Here is a 12,638-nt window from a genome sequence, read left to right on the forward strand (position 1 = left end):
AGTGTTTTAATTTGGTTAAGAGTAGGTTTCTAGATAAATATTTTCCCATTGACACATAGTTAAGCCAGGCTCTTGCCTGATGTTTCCAGCACTATGTGGAATAGTACAGAGGAAAAGAAACATTTCAAGACTCTGTTGAGGGGTAAGTATACTTATGTGAATTTAATGTAAAAGAATTTCAGATACCTCAGACTAATCTACTTTCTTTTTCTTTTTTAACATCTTTATTGGAGTATAATTGCTGTACAATGTTGTGTTAGTTTCTGCTGTATAACAAAGTGAATCAGTTATATGCAAACGTATATCCCCATATCCCCTCCCTTTTGAGTCTCCCTCCCACCCTCCCTATCCCACCCCTCTAGGTGGTCACAAAGCACCGAACTGATCTCCCTGTGCTATGCAGCTGCTTCCCACTAGTTATCTATTTTACATTTGGTAATTTATATAGGTCAGTGTTGCTCTTTCACTTCGTACCAGCTTACCTTCCCCCACCCCGTGTCCTCAAGTCCAGTCTCCGTATCTGTGTCTTTATTCCAGAACTGCCCCTGGGTTCATCAGAACCATTTTTTAAAACTCCATATATATGTGTTAGCATACAGTATTTGTTTTTCTCTTTCTGAGTTACTTCACTCTGTATGACAGACTCTAGGTCCATCCGCATCGCTACAAATAACTCAATTTCATTTCTTTTTATGGCTGAGTAATATTCCATTGTATATATGTGCCACATCTTCTTTATCCATTCATCTGTCGATGGACACGTAGGTTGCTTCCATGTCCTGGCTATTGTAAATAGAGCTGCAGTGAACATTGTGGTACATGACACTTTTTGAATTATGGTTTTCTCAGGGTATATGCCCAGTAGTGGGACGGCTGGGTCATATGGTAGCTCTATTTTTAGTTTTTAAGGAATTTCCTTACTGTTCTCTGTAGTGGCTGTATCAATTTACATTCCCACCAACAGTGCAAGAGGGTTCCCTTCTCTCCACACCCTCTCCAGCCTTTACTGTTTGTAGATATTTTGATGATGGCCATTCTGACTGGTGTGAGGTGATACCTTGTTGTAGTATTGATTTGCATTTCTCTAATGATTAATGATGTTGAGCATTCTTTCATGTATTTGTTGGCAGTCTGTATGTCTTCTTTGGAGAAATGTCTATTTAGGCGTTCTGCCCATTTTTGGATTGGGTTGTTTGTTTTTTGATATTGAGCTACATGAGTTCCTTGTGAATTTTGGAGATTAATCCTTTGTCAGTTGCTTCATTTGCCAATATTTTCTCCCATTCTGAGAGTTGTCTTTTCATCTTGTTTATGGTTTCCTTTTCTGTGCAAAAGCTTTTAAGTTTCAATAGGTCCCATTTGTTTATTTTTGTATTTATTTCTATTTCTCTAGGATGTGGGTCGAAAAGGATTTTGCTGTGATTTATGTCATGGAGTGTTCTGCCTATGTTTTCCTCTAAGAGTTTGATAGTGTATGGCCTTACATTTAGGTCTTCAATCCATTTTGAGTTTATTTTTGTGTATGGTGTTAGGAAGTGTTCTAATTTCAGTCTTTTACATGTAGCTGTTCAGTTTTCCCAGTACCACTTATTGAAGAGGCTTTCTTTTCTCCATTGTATATACTCTTGCCTCCTTTATCAAAGATAAGGTGACCATAGGTGCGTGGGTTTATCTCTGGGCTTTCTATCCTGTTCCATTGATCTATATTTCTGTTTTTGTGCCAGTACCATACTGTCTTGATTACTGTAGCTTTGCAGTAGAGCTTGAAGTCAAGGAGGCTGATACCTCCAGCTCCATTTTTCTTTTTCAAGATTGCTTTGGCTCTTAGGGGTCTTTTGTGTTTCCATACAAATTGTGAAAGATTTTGTTCTAGTTCTGTGAAAAATGCCACTGGTAGTTTGATAGGGATTGCGCTAAATCTGTAGATTGCTTTGGGTAGTCTAGTCATTTTCATAGTGTTGATTCTGCCAATCCAAGAACATGGTATATCTCTCCATCTGTTTGTATCATCTTTAATTTCTTTCATCAGTGTCTTATAGTTTTCTGTATACATACAGGTCTTTTTTCTCCTTAAGTAGGTTTACTCCTAGGTATTTTACTCTTTTTGTTGCAGTGGTAATTTCTGTTTCAGATTTTTCATCATTAGTGTATAGGAATGCAAGAGATTTCTGTGCATTAATTTTGTATCCTGCTACTCTACCAAATTCATTGATTAGCTCTAGTATTCTGGTGGTGTCTTTAGGATTCTCTATGTATAGTATCATATCATCTGCAAACAGTGACAGTATAACTTCTTTTCCAATTTGGATTCCTTTTATTTCTTTTTCTCTTCTGATTGTTGTTGCTAAAACTTGCAAAACTAGGTTGAATAATAGTGTTGAGAGCGGACAATCTTGTCTTATTTCTGATCTTAGAGGAAATGGCTTCGGTTTTTCACCATTGCGAACGATGTTGGCTGTGGGTTTGTCATATATGGCCTTTATTATGTTGAGGTAAGTTCCCTCTGTGCCTACTTTCTAGAAACTTTTTATCATAAACGGGTGTTGATCTTTGTCGAAAGCTTTTTCTGCATCTATTGAGATTATCATATGGTTTTTAGCCTTCTGTTTGTTAATATAGTATATCGCATTCATTGATTTGAGTATATTGAAGAATCCTTGCATTCCTGGGATAAGCCCACTTGATCATGGTGTATGATCCTTTTAATGTGCTGGTGGATTCTGCTTGCTAGTATTTTGTTGAGGATTTTTGCATCTATGTTCTTCAGTGATATTGGCCTGTAATTTTCTTTCATTGTGACATCTTAGTCTGGTTTTGGTATCAGAGTGATGGTTGCCTCATAGAATGAGTTTGGGTGTGTTCCTCCCTCTGCTGTATATTGGAAGAGTTTGAGAAGGAGAGGTGTTAGCTCTTCTCTAAATGTTTGATAGAATTTGCCTGTGAAGCCATCTGGTCCTGGGCTTTTGTTTGTTGGAAGATTTTTAATTACAGTTTCAATTTCAGTGCTTGTGATTGGTCTGTTCATATTTTCTATTTCTTCCTGGTTCCATATCGGAAGGTTGTGCATTTCTAAGAATTTGTCCATTTCTTCCAGGTTGTCCATTTTATTGGCATATAGTTGGCTTGTAGTAATCTCTCATGATCCTTTGCATTTCTGCCGTGTCAATTGTTACTTCTCCTTTTTCATTTCTAATTCTGTTGATTTCAATCTTCTCCCTTTTTGTCTTGATGAGTCTGGCTAATGTTTTATCAATTTTGTTTATCATCTCAAAAAACCAGTGTTTAGTTTTATTGATCTTTGCTGTCATTTGCTTCATTTCTTTTTCATTTATTTCTCCTCTGACCTTTATGGTTTCTTTCCTTCTGCTAACTTTGCGGTTTTTTTGTTCTTCTTCCTCTAATTGCTTTAGGTTTAAGGTTAGGTTGGTTTTTTGAGATGTTTTTTACTTGAGGTAGGATTGTATTGCATTAAACTTCCCTCTTAGAACTGCTTTTGCTGCATCCCATAGGTTTTATGCCATCGTGTTTTCATTGTCTTTTGTTTCTAGGTATTTTTTGATTTCCTCATTGATTTCTTCAGTGATCTTTTGGTTATGTAGTAGTGTATTGTTTAGCCTCCATGTGCTTGTATTTTTCCAGATTTTATCCTGTAATTGATATCTAGTCTCATAGCATTGTGGTCAGAAAAGATACTTGATATGACTCCAATTTTCTTAAATTTACCAAGGCTTGATTTGTGACCCAAGATATGATCTATCCTGGAGAATGTTCCATGAGCACTTGAGAAGAATGTGTATTCTGTTGTTTTTTGGATGGAATGTCCTATAAATATCGATTAAGTCCATCTTGTTTAATGTGTCATTTAAAGCTTGTGTTTCCTTATTTATTTTCATTTTGGATGACCTGACCATTGGTGAAAGTGGGATGTTAAAGTCCCCTACTATATCTGTGTTACTGTCAATTTCCTCTTTTATGGCTGTTAGCATTTGTCTTATGTATTGAGGTGCCCCTATGTTGGGTGCATAAATATTTACAGTTATATCATCTTCTTGGATTGATCCCTTGATCATTATGTAGTGTCCTTCTTTGTCTCTTGTAAAGTCTATTTTGTCTGATATGAGAATTGCTACTCCAGCTTTCTTTTGATTTCCATTTGCATGGATAATCTTTTTCCATCCCCTCACTTTCAGTCTTTTTGTGTCTCTAGGTCTGAAGTGCATCTCTTGTAGACAGCACATATATGGGTTTATTTTTGTATCCATTCAGTCAGTCTGTGTCTTTTGGTTGGAGCATTTAATCCATTTACATTTAAGGTAATTATCAATATGTATGTTCTATTACCATTTTCTTAATTGTTTTGTGTTTGTTTTTGTAGGTCTTTTCCTTCCCTTGTGTTTCCTGCCTAGAGAAGTTCCTTTAGCATTTGTTATAAAGGTGGTTTGGTGGTGCTGAATCATCTTAACTTTTGCTTGTCTGTAAAGGTTTTAATTTCTCCATCGAATCTGAATGAGATCCTTGTTGGGTAGAGTAACCTTGGTTGTAGGTTTTTCCCTTTCATCACTTTAAATATGTCCTGCCACTCCCTTCTGTCTTGCAGAGTTTCTGCTGAAAGTTCAGTTGTTAATCTTATGTGGATTCCCTTGCACGTTATTTGTTGCTTTTCCCTTGCTGCCTTTAGTATTTTTTCTTTGTGTTTAATTTTTGATAGTTTGATTAATATGTGTCTTGGCATGTTTCTCTTTGGATTTATCCTGTATGGGACTCTCTGTGCTTCCTGGACTTGATTCACTATTTCCTTTCTTCCCATGTTAGGGAAGTTTTCAACTATGATCTCTTCAAATATTTTCTCATACCCTTTCTTTTTCTCTTCTCCTTCTGGACCCATATAATTTGAATATTGGTTCATTTAATGTTGTCCCATATGTCTCTGAGACCGTCCTCAATTCTTTTCATTCTTTTTTCTTTATTGTGCTCTGTGGTAGTTATTTCCACTCTTTTATCTTCCAGGTCACTTATCTGTTCTTCTTCCTCATTTATTCTGCTATTGATTTCTTCTAGAGTATTTTTTAATTTCAGCAGCTGTGTTGTTCATCACTGTTTGTTCTTTAGTTCTTCTAGATCTTTTTTAAATGTTTCTTTTATTTTCTCCATTCTATTTCTGCAATTTTGGATCATCGTTACTATCACTACTCTCAATTCTTTTTCAGGTAGGTTGCCTATTTCTTCTTCATTTATTTGGTTTTGTAGATTTTTACCTTGCGCCTTCTTCTGTAACATATTATTTTGTCTTTTTTTTTTTTTTCTTTGATGGGTGATGCTGTATTCCTCTCTTACTTGTTGTTTGGCCTGAGACGTCCAGCACTGGAGTTTGCAGGCAGTTGGATAGAGCCTGTTCTTGGTGCTGAGATGAGGACCTCCAGGAGGCCTCACTCTGATTAATATTCCCTTGGGTCTGAGGTTCTCTTTTAGTCCAGCATTTTGGACTCACAGCTCCCACCATAGGCGTTCTGGTCCAGCCTCTGGCCTGGGAACCAAAATCCTGCAAGCTGTGTGGCACAGTTAAAAAAAAAAAAAATGAAGGAGGAAAGAAAAAAAGGAGCAGTACAATATCAAAGAATAAAAAATAAAATAAAATTAGATAAAAAATATATTAGGAAAAATAACACTGTAATGGAAATAACTGCAACAAGGTACAATAAATCCACAACAGAAAATATAAAAAATTTTTAAAAATTTCAAAAAAGGGGGTGGGGAATAAGCCAAAAGGACAGACAATAACAAAGTATAAAGAATAAAATAAAATAGAAAAATAAAAGATTTATTAGGAAAAATAAAAATATAAAAGAATCAATAAGAATGAATCTACAAGGTAAAACAGAACCCCAATCTAAAAGAGGGGAAAAAAAAATAAAAAAACCCTTGGCTGTGGGGGCGGAGTTTAAGTGGGGCTGGAACTTAGGCAGGGGCATGGTTTAGGGTGGGGCGGGACCTAGGCAGATGCGGGAGCGATGTTCAAGTATGTGGCGGGTCCTCTGCTTAGTACCTATACAGAAGGGGAGAGGCAGCATGTCGAAAGGAATACCTCTGGAGTGTGGAGTTCTGGAGTTTGGAGATAAGGCGCTGGGTGAGGGTATGTGGGTGGGGTTTAGGCCCAGTGCATTGGAGGGGATCTCCAAGTGTAGAGGTGGGGCCCTAGGTGGGGGTGTAGGGTCAGGGCTTGGACTCTACGTGGCAGGAGGGAGGCTCCGAGGGAAGAGGTTTAGGCCCAGGAACCCAACAGACTCCCCGGTGCCTAAGTGGACAAGGAAAGCACTGGCCGCATTCCCTTCTGTTCCTTTGTGCCCCTTCCCCACCGTCTCCACCAGGGTCTCCCTCTCACCCTTCTACCCCTAACCGTGGGTGGGTTCTGCTGGGTGTAGGAACTCCTACCCTCCCTTGCTGCCCCTCAAGCGTGCTGATCCCAGAGGTCCGGCCTTTACTTTTACTCCCCGCTTCCCTCCCTCCCACTCCCTCAGGACCTGCATGGCTGGAGGGGGCCTCAGTGGGCAGAGGATCAGGCCCGGGATCTCAGCAGGTTCCTGGGTGCCCAAGTGGGCAGGGGAAACCTGGCCACGCTCTCTTTTGATCCTCTGCTCTCCCAGCGGTTCCCCAATTTCCCCCTTTGGGCATGGGATCCCTTCCTCCCCCCCAGCCACCCCTCAGGGGCACCTGCCTCCACTTCTCCTCCCCCTTCACTCCCCCCATACCCCACATCCTACCTGGTCACTGGGGCTTCCTCCTGTCCCCTTAGGTGTCCGTGGTCCCCCACTGGTGCCTGGTAGGTGCCCTAGTTGTGAGGAGATGCGAATTCCGCATCCTCCTAGTATGCCAACTTGACTCCACCCCTAATCTATTTTCTTGAGAAAACCTTCACCTTTCATTCTGTGTAGGAGGTTTGTTGGCAGCTATGCTAGCTCTTGTACAGGTCTGGCCTTTTAAATAAGAAATTTTTGATCATAATAAAAAGTAATCTCAGCATCCAAGTAGTGAGGGAGCAAAAGTTTTATGTTGAACCACATTAAACTTTAGCGAACAACTACTAAGTGGGATGTCAGAGGAACAAACCAATCTCATTGGGAATTTAAAATTTTTAAATCTGTGAAATCTGGAATAAAGTTTCTTAAACAAAAAAAGCTTCCGAAAGGAAAATTTAAAAATATATACAAAGTGGTATAAATTATATATTAATTATAAAATTAAGGGCATATATTGCTAGAGTAATTTGTATATCCTTTTGCTATTTTAGGTGTTTATTAAAAATTTTGATGAATAGAAAATAAGAGAATCTCTGCTCTTAAGAATATCTCAACATGGTAATGGAGAATGGGAAAAACATCTCAAATAACTCTAATATTAGGTTGGATACAATAAAGTGCCAGGAAAAATATATAAAACTTTATGAGGATGTAAAGAAGATAAAACATCCAGTGGAGGGAGCTAATTTGAGACTTCTGCACAGGATGGGCAGGAGTTTGAAAACACACTTAGAGCTCATAGAAGGGAAACCCTTTGCGTCACAGGGAGACCAAGCGTGAGCACAGTCGGACCATATAATGAATGAGGTGGGAGAGCACTGTGGGCAGGCCCTAAGGCACAAGGCAGAGCAGAGATTGTGTCATGCAAACCTTGGAGGTGGATGTGGGCGGGTAGTTTGACTGAAGCAGGACCTTGTGTAGAAGTATCTCAGATAATTTCCTTTATAAAGCTAAACTGGGTTTGAAACGGGAACTACACTGGGACCACCTTGAATATCAGTTTTTTTCCTCAAAATGAACATACACTGAAAGGATATTGAATGGTCTTAGAAAACAAGCATACAAAAAAGAATGAAAGAATACAAAGTGAGCCCAAAAGAGATACAGTATTCATTCATCGGAGGTATGATAACTGGTAGGGATGGCTGCAGTAGAAAGAATCTGAGCCAAAAAAAAAAAAAAACAATGAACTGAAAAAACCAATTGCCATTATTTATATTATCAGGAGCATTCTGAAAATTGAGGTGAAATAATTTAATGTTTTCATAGCTATCTCAGCTGTGACGCTTACATTCAAATGCAGTAAATAAAAAAAAGTGCTTATGGAGTTAACATTCCTAAAAACTACTCGATGTACCTTTATGTACCTCCAGAAATTCAAAGTATATGCCTTTCTCTTGGTAGAAGTGAAAAGCTAAGCATTTTCAGACTCAAACTGTGAAATGATTCAGAAAAACTATGACTGCATCGTGAGTTCAGAGGACTCTTTTTGGAGTCTTTGACATTTTAAAGGAAGGCAGTATGTATGTGTACATATATGTATATAAGTGTATATATGTATACACTTGTGTATATAAGTATATATGTATTTAAATATACCTGGCGGGGTATCCTGAACAAATAAAAAGGAAAAACCAAACTGATTTTTACTGATCTTAATGAAAGTTGGTGCAAGAGAATTCAGGAATAACACCGACGTTTAGCAGAAGTATAATACAAGCCACAAATGTAAGCCACATGTGTAATTTTACATTTGCTAGTAGTTATGTTTAAAAAAAGTGAAGTTAATTTTTAGAATATATTTGCATTAACTCAGTATACCCAAAATATTATCATTTTAACACAAAAGCAATGTAAGATAATAATGAGTTATTTTATATTCTTGTTTTCATATTAAGTCTTTAAATCCAGTGTGTATTTTATACCTGCAGCCCATCTCAATTTGGATTAGCCACATTTTGATTGTTCAGTAGCCTCTCGTGGCTAGTGGCTACCCCAGTGGACAGCACAGGAGATGAAGTGAATACTGTAGGGCACTTTCATGTCTGTCCCTGACAATGGGGTTCCATTAGTCAGGGTAAAATTTGTGAATTCTCAAGAATTGCAGTTGTATTCTTATTTGAATAGAAGCAAAAAAATATACTCCCAGGCTAAATGGGAAAGCACAGGTACCATGTTCTAGTGGACTAGGTACTAATTTCAGACTTTCTTCTTACTAGCTATATGTTGTACAACTTCTCTGAGACTCAATTTCCTCATCTATAAAGCAGAGAGGACCTATTTCTTAGGTTCTTAGACTCTTAAAAATAAAAAGAGGTAATCACCTACATAATTTACCTACTCTCATGTCTGGTATGCGGTAGGCATTTATTCAATAAGAATCATATCATTTTACATTATCCTATACTTTGGGCATCTTTACCAGTATTCCTTAGACGGAGTAGGCATTTGAGTGTAAGCCTCCATTATTTGCATTTTATTAAGGATATATTTCTACCATTTGTGTTAGCAAAATTTTCTCTCTTGCAGAGATCACAAACATATAATTATTTTATATTACATTGTAATCACTCAATCTTATCATTTATTGAAAACATCTCTAATTCAGTATTTTTGATTTGTCGTGACTGATGTGTGTGTATCTTTGAAATGTTTAATGTTTCTCAGTTTCTCATTACTTCAAAAACACTTAACTTGGGACTTTCACAGATTAAAGAAGGCTAAATGGCATTACGTTCCACAAGCAGTGGCTACATCCATTAAACTTTTGGAAGTGACTTTAATTCATGCACACTTTTCACCTATATTCGTGTACGTAGGCTAACAACATCGTCAAGGACAGGTTAAAATAGAAAAGACAAGAGGAGGCAAAACATATATATTTAGGAAGATGCAATTGAACTGAATCTGGAATCAGTGATTCTAATCAGTCAAATAAGACCCAGAGTTTTTTTAGCAAAAGTAATTTTAAGTTATTATTGAGTCTCTAGAAGTTATATTTAAGAGCGTATTTTGATGGCAATTTTGTTAATTGCTAAATGATGATGGATAAAAATAATTGTTTAAAGAATTTTAATAAGAAAAAGATAACCAAGATTCCTCTCCTAAATGTCCATATGCAGATTCAGCCACTATCATATTCTCTGTGTTATTGGCAGATATTTAATAAAAAGTTTCAGTATAATAAGGACAGGGATGAAGTCTTACTTTGTGTGGGACATGTGCATGTGTATTTTAAGTCCCCATAGTAATTTCCAAATGTGAGTTATACAGCAATCATATTTTGGGATATAACATGGGAATCAACTTCTGTTTAAGTATGTAAGGCAATGGGGGCTGAATGGATTAGCTTCTCTCTGAGGTCAAGGATTTCCCTGAAATACTTGGCAGTAATTTATTCATTTATCCATTCTACTGATGAGAGTGCTGACATAGCAACTCAGAGGCCTGATTTAGGGAAATCTGGCTGATTGTACTCAGCTTTATAATTTAGTGAACCCTGTACACAATGTTTAGTGAAAAGTGCACGTGTTTGAGGTTTAAAGAGATGAATTTGGACTTTTGTACTGCTTACTGCCCATGAAATGTCACCTGATCTACTAACCTCTCTCTTATCTCTTACCTATTTCTTATCTATATTACTTATCTATAAAAATGGGGCTATTGGAATCTATTTCTGAGTGATTTGAAAGGTAATTGAGATCATGTATAGTATGTTTTAAACAACCATTGGCATACAGTCAGTGTTTAGTAAATGTTATCCCCCTTTTTTCAGCAAGTCCTCTTCCCTGCTGAAGAGATTACGTAATTAAAGTGTGCATAAGTTGAAATTTCTTAAAAGCATGTTGTATACTTGCTAGTTTTCCTACATCATGTTCCATTCATTGCTTAAAGCAAAGGTTCAGACCTCCTCTGCCCCTCCTATTCCCTTCAAAGAATTTACTCACAAAAGAGCTGGCTTCGAAGACGTAGATTTAAAAAATAATTAAAGAGCTCTTATCTCACTGAAGGATTCACTACTAAGTTTGTTCATGTAAACAGGTAATGTTAGTCTAAGGAAGACTCAAAACACCAGCTAATCAAAATGATAGACGTCACTGGCTTGAAAGAATTTATGGCTCTTATAAATGTAGGGATAAACATAATACCTTTATTGGTGTTCCTCTGTGTTTCATTTGCATTTTTAGAACTTAGTTGGGGTTAGATGGGTAGATGTGTCATACATTATAATTTTCACACTTAAATAATGGGAAATTGGCTATGGATATAACATTTCAAAACAGAACGTCTGAATTTTAGAAATACATTACTAACGGTATGTAGGAAGGAGCTATACTTGAAGTTTTCAAGGGGACATGATGGTAGATACGTTTGGACAGCACTTGGACTTGTGAGGGTTCAGATTTGAATTGGCAGAAATGGACTGGGACTTATAAAGTCTGAAAGCTGTATTTCTTTTGTGCTGCCTACGTCTGTTGAAAAAATACTCATCTTGTGTTCATGGATGTAATAATAATAGCCTAAGTAACTCTATAGCCTCTCCTTTCTCCTTTAGTACAATACATTTTTTTTTTCTGGAATCCTTCTGCTTTTTTATATATTTGTTCCAAGGAGAACTAAAATTTCCTCACTATGGTAGCAAGGTGCCTGCTCAGCCTTCCTCTTTCTTATGTCCCAAATCTCTCTATTGCTAGTGATAACTATATTTTATAAATTGTCCTTCTTCTAATTTCAGATATAATAGAACAGATATTGTATAAAGTTCTCTACAACTTGTATAAAGAACATTCCTGAAAATGCTAGGCAACATTTTTAGAGTATTTAAAATTAGTTATGGTTTTATTTTTTATTCTTAAGATTCCACATATAAGTGATGTCATACAGTATTTGTCTTTCTCTGACTCATTTCACTTAGCATAATGCCCTCCAAGTCCATCCATGCCATTGTAAATGGCAAAATTTCATCTTGTTATGTCTCTGTGTGTGTGTGCGTGTGTGTGTGTGTGTTTAAAAAATAAAACAAACTAGTGAATCTAACAAAAAAGAAAAAGACTCACAGACATAGAGAAAAAACTAGTGGTTATCAGTGGGGAGAGGTTAGGGGGAAGGGGCAAGATAGGGATGGGGATTAAGAGGTACAAACTACTATTTTTAAAATAAATAAGCTACAAGGATATATTGTACAACACAGAAAATATAGCCAATATCTTATAATTACTATAAATAGAATATAAGCTTTAAAACTTGTGAATCGCTATGTTGTACACCTGAAATTTATGTAATATTGTACATCAAATATACCTCAGTAAAGAAAAGAAAAAAATAATAAAATTAATTTTGATAAGCTGTTTTATAAATATTTGTCCAGCAGTCTCTCCCTCATTACTTATGAGGGAGAAGCTGCTGAATAAAAGTTAAATAAGTGACATCATTATGTCTTATTTACAAATCTTAGAATGTTTTAGTATAAAGTCGTAATAATAAAGTGTTAATAATGTTGCATATTGTTAATTATAATTCATATTAGTTAATATTGGCATAATATCAATTTTTAAATTCTCTTTATTTGGTAAGCAACTAATGAATTTTTATTAAAGTTTATTCTTTCATATAGCTTTACTACAGTAGGATTATTATACAAGTTAACTATATAAAAGTAAGTTCTGCTGTCTGAACAAGGTGTCATTTTTTATTGAATCACCCAAGCCTGAAGCTCTGGTAGTCTGCTGTTTGGTCTGAAATACCCATTTTTTTTTTATTGTAGTATGTAAGATATACCTATATTTAGATAGGCACATGGCTGAACATTTCACTGCTGCAATAAATGGAAAAACATGTTATTTC

General features: G+C 36.5%; 1 protein-coding gene across 1 annotated transcript in view; it reads left to right on the top strand.

Annotated features, from left to right (window-relative positions):
• The window catches only part of MALRD1 (MAM and LDL receptor class A domain containing 1), a 567,689-nt gene that overhangs the window by 238,214 nt on the left and 316,837 nt on the right, over nucleotides 1–12,638 (top strand). The window lies entirely within an intron of this gene.

Source organism: Lagenorhynchus albirostris, chromosome 1 (genome assembly GCF_949774975.1).
Source record: "Lagenorhynchus albirostris chromosome 1, mLagAlb1.1, whole genome shotgun sequence".
Taxonomy (NCBI): domain Eukaryota; kingdom Metazoa; phylum Chordata; class Mammalia; order Artiodactyla; family Delphinidae; genus Lagenorhynchus; species Lagenorhynchus albirostris.